Raw genomic sequence first — 15,749 nt, 5'->3', positions numbered from 1 at the left:
TATCATTGTGGATATACACATTAATCACCAAGCCATGGTGGGATATGATACGGATAACTGTTTAGTGACTATGCTAAGTATGTCTGGGATAATGTTGTGTGAACAAGTGTCCTGATGATGGCTATTAGTTGAGACTAGATGGATCAAAGATATAAGTATTGATAGATAGAGGAGCCGGTCTCTCACAAATAGTGTTTGTTGTCAAGTATTCACTACTTGTTTTTATTGCACTTTTTGGTTTGTTTTTTATTTTTTAATTTTTTTTTCTTATTTTATTTTTTTTTTTTTCACTTTTTCTGTGCATTGGATGACTCAAGTGTAGAATTTATTTAGATGGATACTATTGGTTGGTTTGTCAAGCATGTCCCCTTCTAAAGTTGACAACTGATATGCTCCTGATCCGTAGTCTGATATGATGACAACAAGACCCAACCAGTTAGGTTCAAACTTCCCCTTATTTTCTCGATCTTGTTGATTTCTGGGATTTTCCTTTAGTACGAGATCACCGAATTTGAAAGCCCTTGGGATGACTTTGTGATTATAGCTTATGCACATTCTCTATTCATATGCCTTGAGATGGTCATAGGCATGTTGTCATTTTTCATCAAGAAGATCTAGTTCATGCAACCTGTTTACTTGATATTCCTCATTAGGTATGAGGCCTTTTAAAGATACTCAGAGAGATGGGATTTCTACCTCAAGAGGTAGAATTGCTTCTGAACCATACACCAATTAATATGGCATAGCCCTTGTAGGTGTCTGGATACTAGTCCTGTATGCCCAAAGTGTCGGATTGAGTTGTACATGCCAATCCTTGTCTGCATCATTTATTGTTTTCTTGAGGATTTTTAGGATTGTTTTATTTGATGTTTCCGCTTGACCATTCCCCTGTGGGTAGTATGGTGTGGAGAAGTGATGTTGGATTTTGAACCATTCACATAGATCTCACACATCTTGATTCTTGAAAGGACACCCATTGTTTGTGATGATGGAACTGGGAATGCCATATCTACAAATGAGATAATTGAGAATGAATGAGGAGATTTGTTTTCTAGTTACAGTGTCATCGGGACTACTTCAATCCACTTGGTGAAATACTCTATTGCAATGATAATGAACTTATGTCCTTTTAAAGAAGAAGGATGAATTTTCCCTACTAAATCAAGTCCCCATTGACAGAAAGGCCAAGATGTGGTGAACGATTGCAGCTCCTATGTTGGTGCATGGATAAGATTGTTGTGTATTTGGCATTTAGGAAATTTCTTAGCAAATTGATAGGACTCTCTCTCCATTGTCAACCAGTAATATCCCATTCTCAGAAGTTTCTTGGCGAGAGTAGGACCACTTGAATGCGTATCGCAGATACCCTTGTGAAGCTCATGTAAGGCAGAGTCAGATTCATTATGATTGAGGCATTGAAGAAGAGTACCATCTAGACCTTGATGGTAAAGTGTGTCAGCAGTTAAGGTATAGCGGGTGGCCTTCTGGATGAAGCTACGTTTTTGGTTGCGAGATAGGTCAGGTGGGAGAGTATTATTTTTGAGATAGTCATAGATTGTCTCGTATAGAGGTGAGTCCAAACCAGTTAGGGCATAGATGACCTAGGATGTAGAATTGTCATAGGTTGGGGAAAACAATTTCTCTACCAGGAACTCATAACGACTCTATTTATCTAGAATTTGTAGCAGTGAAGCAATAGTGGCCATTGCATCGACAACTTTGTTGTCCAATCTTGGTATCAAGGTGATGTGTGCAAAGTAATATTTGAAATCATTCACCATTCTCTTGTAAGGCATGAGCTTATCGTCCTTTGTCTGATAGTCATCATTGATCTGATTGATAACTAATTGAGAATCCCCATAGACTCTCAATTTTGTGATTCTCCATTCCACAACCATTTTGATCCATGTTATCAGAGCTTCATATTCAACGATGTTGGTGCATGGAAACATTAGTCTATAAGATCTTGGAATTGTGTGCCCCTCTAGAGTGACGAATAAGATGTCGGCACCTGATCCATGTTGTGTATAGGATCCATCAAAGTATAGGATTCATTGCTTGGGTGTGACAATGAGTACATCCATGTCTGGAAATTCTACCTACAGTGGTTGTTGGTTTGGTAGTGGTGCTTCTACTAGTTGATCTACAATAACCCCTCCTTTGATAGCCCAACATTCTGTGTACTGGAACTCACTGAGAATCATAACCCGCTTAGCCAATCATCCTGTAAGAGCTGCCTTGTTGAGTAAATACTTGAGAGGATCAATTTTTTCTACCAGCTTGATTGTATGGGCTAGCATATAGTGGCGGAAATTTTGAGAAGCGAACACCACTACTAAGCAAGCCTTCTCAATGAATGTATAATTTAGCTCATATCCATTTAAAGTTTTGTTGATGTAATAAATGGCTCATTCCTTTCCTTCCAGATCTTCTTGCGCTAGCAGTTCCCCCAATGATACTTTTGTTGTTGATATATAGAGAATGAGTGGCTTGCCTACTATTGGTGGTACCAAAACTGGTGAATTTAGTAGATATTGTTTGAGCTGGTGAAATGATTCTGCACACTTGTCTTCCCATCTGAAAGGTATATTCTTATGAAGTAGATGATTGAATGGGAGACATTTATCTGCTAATTGAGCTATAAATCATCTGATGGATTGCAACCGTCCCTATAGAGATATGAGTTGGCTAATGTTCTTGGGAGGTAGCATTTCCATGATAGCCTGTACCTTTGTTGGATCTACTTCAATGCCCCTTTTTGACACAATGTAGCCTAATAGTTTGCCTGATGTGACCCCGAAGACACACTTCTTAGGGTTTAGTCTCACCTTGAATTGCTCCAATCTTTGAAAGATTTTATCTAATATGCCCAAATGTTCTTCTCAGGTGAATGATTTAGCTAGAAAATCATCCATATAGTCTTACATGAAGGTATGCAATATATCATGGAAGATTGTCATCATGGCTCTTTGATAAGTTGCCCTTGCATTTTTCAAGCCAAAAGGCATGACATTCAAACAATGTGTTCCCCATGGATAGGTGAACGCAGTTTTATCTTGATCCTTTGGAGCTATCTTGATTTGATTATAGCCAGAGAAACTATCCATTAATGATAACATTGTGTGGCCTGTTGTTAGATCTACAATTTTGTTAATGCTTGGTAAAGGAAAGTCATCCTTTGGGCATGCTTTGTTGAAATCTCTAAAATTTGTGCATATTTTGATGCTTCTATCAAGTTTTGAAACTGGTATAATGTTTGAGATGCATTCAGCATAATCTATAGGTCGGATGAATCTGACATCTAATAACTTCTTTAGTTTTTCTTTGACCAATAATGCCACATGCGGATTCATCTTTCTTAATTTTTGCTTGACGGGCTTAGGTCCTGGAGTGATGGATAAGTGATGTATGATTAGGTTTGGATCTATTCCAGGCATATCAGCATAAGACCAAGTAAAATTGATTTGCTTTTCCTTGAAGAATTTGATAAAGTTTGGTTGTTCCTCTTCTGTGAGTGATTTTGCTAGATGTATGGTTTTGACTGCTGCTTCAGTACTGATGTTTATTGATTGAGTTGGCTTAATCAATATTGATGACCTTTCTTGATAATGTTCAGGAAGAGTGTCAAGTCTCTCATCTTTAGGTACCTCAAAAAGGTTTTCACCTGCAGATGCATCCTTTATTTTTACTTTTTTGTGATCTAATACTGCCATTGACTAGTTTTCACCATTAGATCTTTTGTTTATTTTATTTTTGTGACTAAGAGACTTGGCACTCCCTTGATTACAAATATCATTATTTTGTTTGTTGTTAGAGCACATTTCTAGGTTGACTGAACATAGATATTGGACAATGGATTCATCATGTGGGAATATTGCTATATTATGGTGTTCGGGTTCTTCCCAATTTATGAGATCGGGATATATGAGCGGTAAGGAGTCAATTGGTGGGTTAAGAGAAATCACGGTAAGTGTCATGATGGAGTCATTATTCTAGTTGTTTGGGATACTGGTTAGGTCTATTATATTGTCAAGGTCTTTGATGGTATTATCTTTGATGTATCCTTGTTTGTATTGTCGCTGCTCATTCTCACTAACCTCATAGATATGTCGTGGTCCAAGTTCGAGCAGTCGAGATTCTGAGCCTTGTCCCTCCTGAGAAAGGTATGTGTATGAGTGGATGGTATCCACCTCAATATCCTCACTGATATCAGATCAACTATCCCACTCATATTCATTGGAATTGGTTTCAGAATCACTATCCCAAGTTATCTTGTTGTATCTGATAGGTATGTTATATGGGGAGAAGAGATCACTGACTATTGACACTAGTTGGGTAGCTTGCTCTGATTCAGGGTTTGTTCTTGCATGTACTCTTTGCATTTGTTCATACATTGTTTCCCTTCAATGAGTAGTAATTTCTTCGGGTGGTGGCTCCACCTTGATTTGATTAGGTTCTTGCACATGATATACTTTCTTATAAGAGGCTTCTTCCATTTGAATGGCTAGTTCTTCTTGTTGTTTCTCATTTTCTTGATGTTCTTTCTCTTTCCTTATTGTTTATGCTGCTTGGTGTAGTGCCTCTTGCCATGAGTCTTCATTATATTTTTTCTTTGCTCTCCATTGAGTTTTTTGCTGGTGATTTTGCTTCTGCCTAGGAAATACATGTTGTCCATACCCAAGTCTTGTTTTGTATCTTGCAAATTGTGAAGGAGGCTCTAAGGGTTATATAATGTCTTCTTGGCACTTGCCAATAGGTCCTTTGTCATTGTATCCCATTTGTTGCATGATCCAGAACCCTTTTCCATATTGTTGTGTCAGTACTGCCACTTTTATGGCAGCTGCTCTGACTTCTTCTTCATCCCTATATAGCCAACTAAGGATGTCTTTCTCTTCTGATTCATCGACCAATGTGCCCAGTTGGATAAATTTTCCATCAAACTTGGTGATGGGTTGTGTTGTTTCATGTGTTGATAAAGAAGGTTGTCCATAATATTTTGGTGATGTTGGCAATTTTGATAGACATAGGGGTTCAAAAGAGTGTTCCCCCATGCCTTGGTCCTTGATTTTCATTTTTTTCTTAAATTCAATGGATAGAGACTTGAGTTCTTCTTGATGATGATTGTATTTTGAGGAAGCTTGGGCCTCCCTATTGTGTGGAACCAAGTTGTCTTGAGCTTCCCCCATAGCATTGCAATGTTGAAAAGGGTTATTATCTGTAGATATGGAAATTTCTTGGCCATTGTATGGTAACTTGATACATTGATGGTATGTGGAAGGCACTGTTTGCATTTCATGGATCCATGGATGACCCAATAGTATATTGTATGTCAATTCTATGTCCAAGAATTGGCACATGGTGTCCTTTTGTATCGAACCTACCTAAATAGGCAGTATTATTGTTCCTTTTGATGACCTCTCTTCATCATCATAGGCTTTGATGGTGATCTTTTTGTTCAGATCAATAGACTGCTTAGAGAAGCCCAATGCATAGATTAGCTTTAAATTACATATATTGACCCATCTATTAACACTCTTTTTACTTGATGTTTATAGACTAAGACTTTGATATGGAGCAGGGTGTTATGCAGATTATTCAAGGAGACATCATCGTGTTCAGAAAAAGATATGTTATGCGGCCCTGTCATATGAGCCACCATGGCTTGGAATCGATCAATGTCCAGATCATTTTGAATGGTTGTTTCGATAAGTGCTTGTTCCAAGATATCTTTGTGTTTTGGTGAGTGTTTGAGCAACTCAAGTATGGATATCTGAGCGGGAGTTCTCTGTAGTTGATCAACTAAATTATATTGAGTCTTGGGGAGGGTTGTGGATTTTGATGTGTTCCCTTTCAAGACATATTTTTGCACTCTGGTAGTCACATTTATCGATGTGTGTTCTTGTTTGTCCTTTATTTTTATGTCTTTACTTGATTATCATATGTCAATATGTGATTGATGGTGTTCTCATATAGGTAATTTATACAAGCTCCTCTAGTATCGTTTGATGTTGAAGCTCCTCCCTTGTTGTAATTTGGAAGAGGATTTTAGAAGGCTTCATGGTCATCATTCATTTTATGACCATCAACAGATAAATTGCCCCTATCGATCATGTCCTGAATGATGTTCTTTAGCCTCATGCAATCATTTGTGCTATGTCCTTTGTTTCGATGAAAATCATAGAAGTGTGAGTCATTCCACCAAGGTGGTTTGACCTAGGGTTCAAAGTTGTTTGTGGATGGCAATGTGATGATCTTATTGGCCAAGAGTTATTGAAACGTTGATTCCAATGTTTGCCCTAATGGTGTGTAGATGCGTCGATATGGGAAAGTATTGGTGTTGCCTCTCTGGTTTGTGTTGTTCCCTTGGTTAGTGTTGTTGCCTTGATGATTTTTGTTGGTGTTTGATGTTGAAGTTCCTTGATTGGTATTTTGTGGATAAGTGTTAGTGTCTTGATTAACACTTTTTTATCTTTATTGGATGGTGGGTCACCTGATAAATCCAACACTAGTTGTTTAGACTCCACATTGTTGGCATCAACTACCCCATCATTAACAATGTTTTTGTTCCTTGTCCAAAATCTAGAATTATCTAAAGTGTTGTTACTGTTTTGATTGTTAAAGGTGTTAATGCTTGACGAATTAACACCTTCTTTAAACAACTTCAATGTTCCTTGATGCACACTTCCTCTACTTGGATTCCGTTTTCTATTAGTTTGGAAAAAGATGGTATGCATTGGAGTTTTATTTGATAACTCATCTCACTATTTAGATTATCGATGAAGATTTCCATCTTTTCCTTCTTAGGCACGTCTCAAGGATATCATGAAACCATGTGTCTCCACCATTGAAGAAACACCACGAATGTTTCATTTCTCTTTTTCTTTGTGTTACACACATCTAGCATGGTGATTGCATGTTGAATGTTATAGGAGTATTGTGCTATGAATTTGTTTACCAACTCATCAAATGATCTGATGGGAGGTGTAAGTTTAGACAACCACTCCATTGTTTGCCCCCCCAAACTTTTTGGGAATAGTCTCATTAAGTAAGTGTCATCGTGAGAAAACTCTAAGCTCATGGTACAAAATTCCCGAACGTGATCACAGGGATCACTTTTACCATCATATTTGTCATACTTTGGTATATTTGAATTTGGGGGAAAATGTACCATGTTCAATTTCCTATCAAAAGGATAAGAACAGATTTCGTCTAAGTAGTATCGTACTGTAGTTCCTTGTTGCATGTCCTGCATTTGTCTTTGCAGTGTCTGGAGTTGTTGTGCAAGAGAAAACATGGGTGCATTTGTCCTCCAAGGGAGAGCTTCCCCTCATTGATTAATATTGTCCCAATTGCGGGCATGGTCCTGCTCATGGGTGTTGTCTTGTTCGTGGGTGCGATATTGGTTACGTATGTTTTTCAGATAATGTGTCTCTTCTTCTCTTCGTCATTTTTGATAGGCATAACTTCTTGACCTTGTTCTTGAAATTCTCTCATCTATAATCCTTAAGTTTTTTATATCAAAATCTTCAGGAATGTTGAATCCTTTGTTAGTTAGCATTATTAGATAGTTTTCCTTGTCTACTTCTATAAGTCTTTCCAAGACTTTTTGGAAAGCTGTGCTTTCGTGACATTCTTCGAGAATTTCTTCGGTGATCTATGTTTCTCCCATATTGACATATTCATTAAAAGGATTGGACAGTCTATGACCCATACTCGATTCTGGTTGTGATTCCTTTTGTTTGTTTCTCTGAGATCAAGTGACAGTGGGCATTTAATATATTTCTATCGTGATGAATTCTTCTTCTTCTATTAGAGTTCTTGGTGGTGGTTGTGGCTCAGGTCGAGCTTTGTTATAAGTGATAAGGAACTTTGGGAACAAAGCGGGGTTAATCCTTCCTCCATAATTTAGGTGGTTGAATGCCACTTTCTAAATGTAAGCCCTACTTGTTAAAGGCTCTTTGTTAAACTCGTTTGTTTTTCCTTTGATATACAATCGCATATGATGCAAGAATGTGCAATGTGATGCAAAGAGTTGATGAATAATATAGATAAATTTATTCCTTTTAACAAGTGTCATAGAACTAGGTTGTCTCTTCTTCAACTTAGTTTTTGATGAAGACTTGTTCTTCTCAAAATATGAGGAGTGACCATACACAAATGATCAAAGGTTGATGTTGATGTTGATGTTGGATACTTCATTTGAAAACTCAAGTTTACTTTATCAAGTAGAGGTTTAGTTCAAGTCACCTCCACAAAAAAGTGTCAAATGATATGGATAAAGTCTGCCGATATGGAAACTTGATTTGACAACTTAAGGACCAAACTAGGTATTTTTTTGATAGGATCCACAAGATGGTGAAAATTTGATCACTCCTAATTTTGTTGGATGAAGTTTGATCTCAAGCTAGTTTAATGATTTGAAAAACTCATTCTAAGAGTGCCTTGCTGGATTTGAAAAATTTCTCACTGATGATCAGATTCAAATTTTTGTTGTTGAGTTTGCTAAAGGGCCTGAAAGGGTATTTGAAGTTGTTGATAAAATTTTCCCAAAGTGATTGATTTTCTCTCTATTTTTCCCTAATATTGATCATGTGCTAAAACAGAGACCCTATGCACTACAGAATGTTCACAATGCACTATGTTGTCTTTCCTATGCACTACTTCAGACTGTTTGATAATAACTTGGCTGGAAAGGTTATGCACTAATATGTCATGATTACGTGCTAATGTTTGATCTAAAAGTGCTATAATATACCTTGAATGCGCGAGGCTGATGTTTGAATGCACTACAATGATGCTGATAAGCGCTACCATAAATTTCACCAATATGATATTGATTATGCACTAAGTTGAGTGATGAAAGCGCTATATTTTGTTGCAAATGTGTTATTGAATGTTTGCGATGCACTAGGATATTGCTCCTATGCGCTAACTGTCCTGATTTCTTTGTTTTGATGTTTCTGCTATGTTTGAAAAAAAACACTTGTGATTTTGATGGATGGTTTTTTGAAAAATAATGACTTGAAAATATGGCACATAGAAGAGATAATAATTTTGTCTATGCTAAACAAGTAGTGTATGTTCTTTTGAGGATGTGTTCAAATCCCCAATGTAATCACTAGTTTGGATTACAATAAGATAGATCAAGCAGACTCTTTAATCAAGAATCATCAATAATATCATAGCCCACTAGTCTCGATACTCCGTCAGCTCAAACAAATTTGTCACCCCCAAAGGGGCGCCCATTTTTTTGCCTTTTGCTAGAAATTAACTCAAAGTGAATTGCTTCACAATTGAGTAGTTATCTTGGGAGATATATGGTGAGTTATCTTGGGGGTGGATTCTTCCCCAGCCTTGTACTTTGATGTTGCCAATGTTTGGCAACTGACTCGGTTCAAATTTCTAATGCTAAGGTTCTTAGTCAGGCTTTCATTCGATCTTCAATGATAAACTGCCTCGGGAGGCTTCCCAACCTTTAGAACAAAGTCTTTACATATCTTAAAGATATTGGGGGAAGACTAATCACTGAGAAAAACTGTTGAAGGGGAATTTTGTCAGCCTCCACATTTGATTATAGTGGGTTGGAACACTTGGCGATAAATTCGTTTCCCACTTAGGTCGTTCCCCTATCACCGACCATTACTGGCGTCCTAAGGGCAACTCGGGAGGGCGAGGCTTTTTAAAGGATTTAAATGCTTGAAGTAAAAGAAATCATAAGATTGGTTTGATTTTTTGGTCACCTAATTAAGGGGTGAGCATATGCCTTCCACTTTCAAGACAAGGCAAACAATATTCTTTTTAACCTTCAAGACAATGACTTGATAAAGTCTATTTGGAGATGTTGCTCCAACAAGCATGGTTTTCTTTTTAGTTTTTCATAGCAAAATGTGTGAAGGTAATAAAATTTTGAACTTTTGAAAGTAAATCCTTATCAACCAAATGAATTGCCAATGTAACAACAACGATCTTAATTCTGAAAGCTTCTAAAATGGGAAATGTGAAGATTCTTTTTAAGCTTTTCCAAAACAAAGGTGAAGTTCATTTTAATGAGCACCAAAGGAATGTGTTGTTCAATTTTAACTTTGTGCCAAAATTGGAAAGTAATACTTGTTCTTTTTAAAGACCAAAGAAAATGTTATCCTAACTTGCATAAAAAGGATTTGAGTTTGTTGTTCTTTTTATCCATGCAAGAAAGAAAAGCTTGAGTTTTGTGTTAAGCACCAAAAGAAAAGCATGAAGTTAATTTTAAAACTCCAAAAGAAAATGTGAGATCCATTTTAAACCTTTGCAAGAAAAGGAAAAATGAGTTCTTTTTACTAACTTTGAAAGAAAGCAAAGAAAACTAAATTAATTCCCTTATGTTCTTGCACACAGTCTGTTAGCAAAAAAAAATCAAATCAAGATGGTGGGCTTCACAAGCCTAAATTCTGATCTCGATTACAAATTTTTCTTTTCTCTCTGTCAGAACTACACACTGGAATTTTGCATGGATGCGCTACATAAAGGTAAAAAAGTGCTAAAGGATGATTTTAACGCGCTATGTTGATTACCTAATGCGCTACACTGATATCCTGACACACAAGAAAGAAACCAAAAGTGTTAAGTGCTAAAAATAAGCTCCAAAGCACTACAAAAAAGGTTCTTATGCGCTAAACCATGAGATAAACGCACTACTATTTGCCACAGATGTGCTAAAGAAATTTCCCGATGCACTAAAAGAGTATTTCAGCATTCTGTAATCCTTGTCCTGCACCAAAAATGATGTTATTTATGGGGATGAGCCCCATAGTGGACGTCATAAATGTGTGCGGAGAAACGTGGTGACAAAAATGAATAACTCAAATCCAGGATATCCACACACCAATGGTGACTCTTCGTGCAAGTATATGAATTGATTCAATCAATTCAACTTCCCAAGGGGTGTCCCATTGTTCTCTATCTCACAGGATCCCTAAAGTCAATGTGTTTGCTCTTAGATCACTTAGCAAAGTAACTTAGGAATGACAACTCCAAGAACAAGTGATGTTTGATTTATATGTATGAAAGCATTCTAAGATGTATAATATTAAAAATGTGATAATTAAGCTAGCATAAAGATGATGATAAGATTAGCAAATTATCCTAGCAATGATATACTAGTCTAACATGAATATTCTATGATATATTAAAATGATTCTAAATGCTATTATGATGATTTAACAAAGAGAGGCTAAATGTTTAGTAATTTAGGCTATAATGTAGATTCATGAAAACTTGGAGATTATGAAAATGAGGAATGAGAGTTCTATTTATAGGGAAAATAGGGCAATGGATGGTCAAGATTGAAAATTGTTCAATCCATGTTTACAATTCCAACCAATGAAATGGTGACAATTGTCAACAAAAGGTTGCTTGACAGGAGATGTAAGAAGCATTAAATGCTTGAGAAGACATGAATGTTACCTTAGGAGGTAAGGGTTAAGGTTAGGTTAGGGTTATCCAATGGATAAAGCTTTTACCCAAGGGGTAAACTCTTGTGCAAGGGTTAAAGGGATAACCTAAGGTTAAATCCATGAATGCTTGATGAGACCCTTGGGTTAGATGAGGGTTAAGTTAGAGGAAAGTCTCTAACCAATGCAAGAAGGTTGAGTTAACCATTAATGGTTAGGAAGACTTTGAGGGTTAACTTGTTGAAGACATAAAGCCTTTAATGCATTTCAAAAACTTTGGAGGCTTTGAGAAGTGACTTATCTTTTCTTAGGAATGTGACAATAATTAGGAGATGAATTAGGCTAAATTGGAAGGGATTAGAAGAATCTAGAAGGGGTTTAGGAGGCAAGTGGAAGATGTAGGAAAATGCAAGTGGATGGAGGAGGATTTTAATTGAAATAAAATTACTTTATTTCAACAAAATAGATGCAACTTGCATAAATACAAGTGGGAGATTTAATAAATAAATTAAATTTATTTATTTGCAAGGAATGATTTAATTAAAAGGGGAGAAAGGGGAATTAATTAAATAAAATGATTTATTTAATTAAAGGCTAGAAAAGGCTTAGGTGAATTCAATTAAATAAATTGAGTAATTCATTTAATCAAATAGATGAATATGAAGAAATTAATTAAATAGAATTTAATTAATAGGGGGAATGGGGTTAAAATAAATAGTAAATATTCATTTAGGAAAGTGGTTAGATTTATACATCTACACTATGATATGCATATGCAAATGATTTAAGCTAACATGATATTAAGCTATGAAAGAAATTCTAAAATTGCTAATTGCTTCAAACTCAAACTCACGAATGCAAGATGAAAACTCTTAGAATGACTATATGATTAGCTATTAGTCTATTAGTTTCAAAATGGCTTAGGAGACCTCTTTTTATAGATTTTTGAGTGCATGAGCTTAGGTGGCAGACATTAATGGTCATGATCAAATCTTGCAAATTGGATGGCTATGAGCAAGAAGTTGAAGGTTGAGAGAAAGGGGGAAGGAGAAGAAAAGTGTCACTCATCTCACCTTGACTGAGTTGAAGAGTTGAGAGGATAAAGGATAGTTGGAGAAGATGTAAGAATGAGAGGACAAGTGGACTCAAGTCCTCCTAATATATAGGGATGTTGGAGAGAATATAGAAGAAAGTTAGGAAATATGTGTACATACACAATATTTCCTTTATTTTGGAAGTTGGAGATAAGAGGCTAATAAATGATTTTATTTTATTTTATTCTATTGAATTAATTTAGCCACATGATGGATGAGTTGGCAAAGGAAAGATGAAGTTGAGATGGAAGGTGAGTTGAAAAAGGGATTAAATAATTTAAGAAATTATTTAATTAATGAGACTATAGGATAGTAGATATAGGAATAATTAAATATTAGATATTTAATTGATTGATTAGAAGAAAAGGATATAACGAATTAATTAATAAAATGTTTCAATTAAATTAATTAATAGAAGGACATGAAATGAATTAAATAAATTAATCTTTTCAAATTAACTATTTAATAGAAGAATAATTATTAAATAGATTTAAAATATTTATTTAATTGCTCATAGCCAATTTTATGTGTATACAGTAAGAAATGATAATCACATATGAAAAATGCAGCCCCTAAAGGAAACAATGATACATAAGATTAAAAGAAAGAAAGAGAAAGGAGTGAAAATCCTTGCCCCCCACTTGAGTAGGAAAAAGAGAAACATTACACATCTTCTAATGGTGAGTATTGGCAAGTGATATGCCTTCCTAGTGGAACAAATCGTCTCAAGGAAGGGATACATACTTCACAAGAGATCCTTCCATGCCAAGGGGCATATCCTACTTGCTAATAATAGAGACCATAAAAGAGGTAAGTTTCCAAGAGAATGAAGAAAAGAGAAGAAGGGAACTACCCATTAAAGAAACTGCTCTTCAACAAAGATGAAAACCCAAGAACAATAATTTGCTCACATAGGAATGATTCTTATGCAAGAAAAGAGATCTAATAATGTATAATGCACCAAGATAGAGATGACTATATAGAAAGAATGAAGAGAAATGAATTTCATGTTGCTGCCCCAAAGTATGTAAAGTTGAAACAACACCACCACAAATGATAAAAAGCCCCCAACTAAGTTTACTGTTTATGTGAGGAGCAACATGAAGAGAGAAGAAGTGCTAAGGCACTATTTTGATGTCAAGGAAGACAACTAGATCTATTGTAAGATAAATTCATGCAAGATCATATTGCTTTTGAACAAATTTCTTAAATGCATAACATTTCCCAAGATAATGTGAATGTGAATCATGAAAAATGCAATATTCAATACCTTTCACTGGCTTAAGATTCTTGTTTTTATTTTGAGGAGGAAAGGAAATGTTCCTATCATATTTCAATCTCCAGTAGATTCTTGTAGCCAATCTTTCAGGGTGATAAATATTGTCTTGACATAGATAAGGTTTGTTAGAAGAGGAAGAATTATTATCCACAATTCTAATTTTGCCACTATCTATGCCATCTTAAATAGATTTTTGAAAATCAGGGCAATCATCAACATTATGGTCATGGGTTTGATGAAATGAACAAAAAGGAAGTATTGAAGAAGAAGCATTCTTGTGGGCTCTTTTGATTTGTTGTCTTTTAAGATAATTTTCAAATTTTTGGAGTCTAAGGAGTTCATCCATATAAAGAGGAGCATCATTTCCTAGGGCTTTTTTAGTAGTTTGTGTAGGAGGGTTTATAGGGACATGAATTCCTTTCTCAAATTTTCCAATTCCTTGTCCTTTAAAACCTTGTTTTGTGATTATATGAAAGCCACGACTATAAGAATGTTGCAATTGACTATATGGAGGAATAGAATCATGAATTGCTTTGAAATTTGATGTATAAGGGGGAATAAAAGGATTTGTAGATGAAGAAGGAGTATCATGTGAAATGAAAGCCTCCTTTCCTTTATTAATATTATCCTTTGTGGGGGATTGGGGATGAACATCTTCATCATCTAAAAGCTCATTTTTAGTTATTTCTATGCAAGGGGAAAGATCATGAATAAAATACATCAAATCATCCTGCCTACATATACTTTGACATTGAAGATAGGTCTTAGGAGAATAAGGAGGATCTAAAGATGTAAGAATGTTAATGTTTTGATTTTGCCCCCCTTACTCAAGGTTATGTGTAGAAGAAGATAGGTCCCTATCACTTTCCAATACTTGCACTTTTTTAAAGGGGGCATTGGTTAAAGCATTAGGTCTCATCTCATCCACACAAGATACCCTAGGAGAGGGACAAGGGTTATGATCTTTAGGTTTAGGATCTACAAAATCTTTAAGGTGATTAACATAGGAAATGCATTTTGTTAACAACATCACCATAATGCAACATAAATGATACATGAAAGCTTTGAGATCCAATTGAAAAGAAAATAATTTGGATATCCTAACAACACAATATGACCAAGTGCTATGAATAAAGAGAAGCAACATGAAATGAAAGAAACCCTTATCTGACACATGATTGTAGTAAATATATGTGAAAAACAATGTAATCATATGTGAAAGAGCAAGTAAATCCAATTTATTAATTGCCATTGAAAGTCTCTTAATTAAAATCTGAATTTGGTGGAAAAGAAGATCTAAAATTAGGACCTTCGTATGAAAATTAATTTAAATTTTAAATTTGATGAAATTTGAATTTGTGTTCGACCTTAGGAGGTGTTAAAATAAATAAAGTATGCCAATTTTATGGATTTAAGCAAAAAAAATATAGTCAATTTCATCTCCTGAAATTTCAGGAAAAAAGCCAGGGACTGTGTTGAAAGTGCACACGGTCTGCCCAACTGGTGCAGGAGCACCTAGTTGAGTCAAAACTCCATTTTTGGGTATTTCATGCTTATATGTTTGTAAAGTCTTGTATTAGCTTGTTTTTTTTTTTTAGGTTTTTTTGAGTCATTTGTAGTGGTTTTGATCTCATTTTTGGCTTGAGAGATCAAATCTTGCTTTTCAGTCCTTGAGTTGACAGTTTTTGGCAAAAATGTGGAAAATTGCCAAAAAGGTCTCCTAATGTCCTCAAGGGATTGAAACATTTTTTTTTTGGTGTTTTTAAGCATGTCTAAGTTGTTTAGACAAGTTGATGAGGTTAGATTATGGAAATTGCACCTTGGAGCAAGAAAAGTTGTCATTTGGCTTAAGAAAGTTGTCAAAATTGTCTTTTTCTTGCATTATGAAGTTATTGAAGCCTCGTGTCTATACAAGGGCTTGAAAACCAACTAGAGAAACTATATAAG

This window comes from Cryptomeria japonica, chromosome 10, assembly GCF_030272615.1.
Source record: "Cryptomeria japonica chromosome 10, Sugi_1.0, whole genome shotgun sequence".
NCBI lineage: Eukaryota > Viridiplantae > Streptophyta > Pinopsida > Cupressales > Cupressaceae > Cryptomeria > Cryptomeria japonica.
This window is presented reverse-complemented; position numbering follows the sequence as displayed.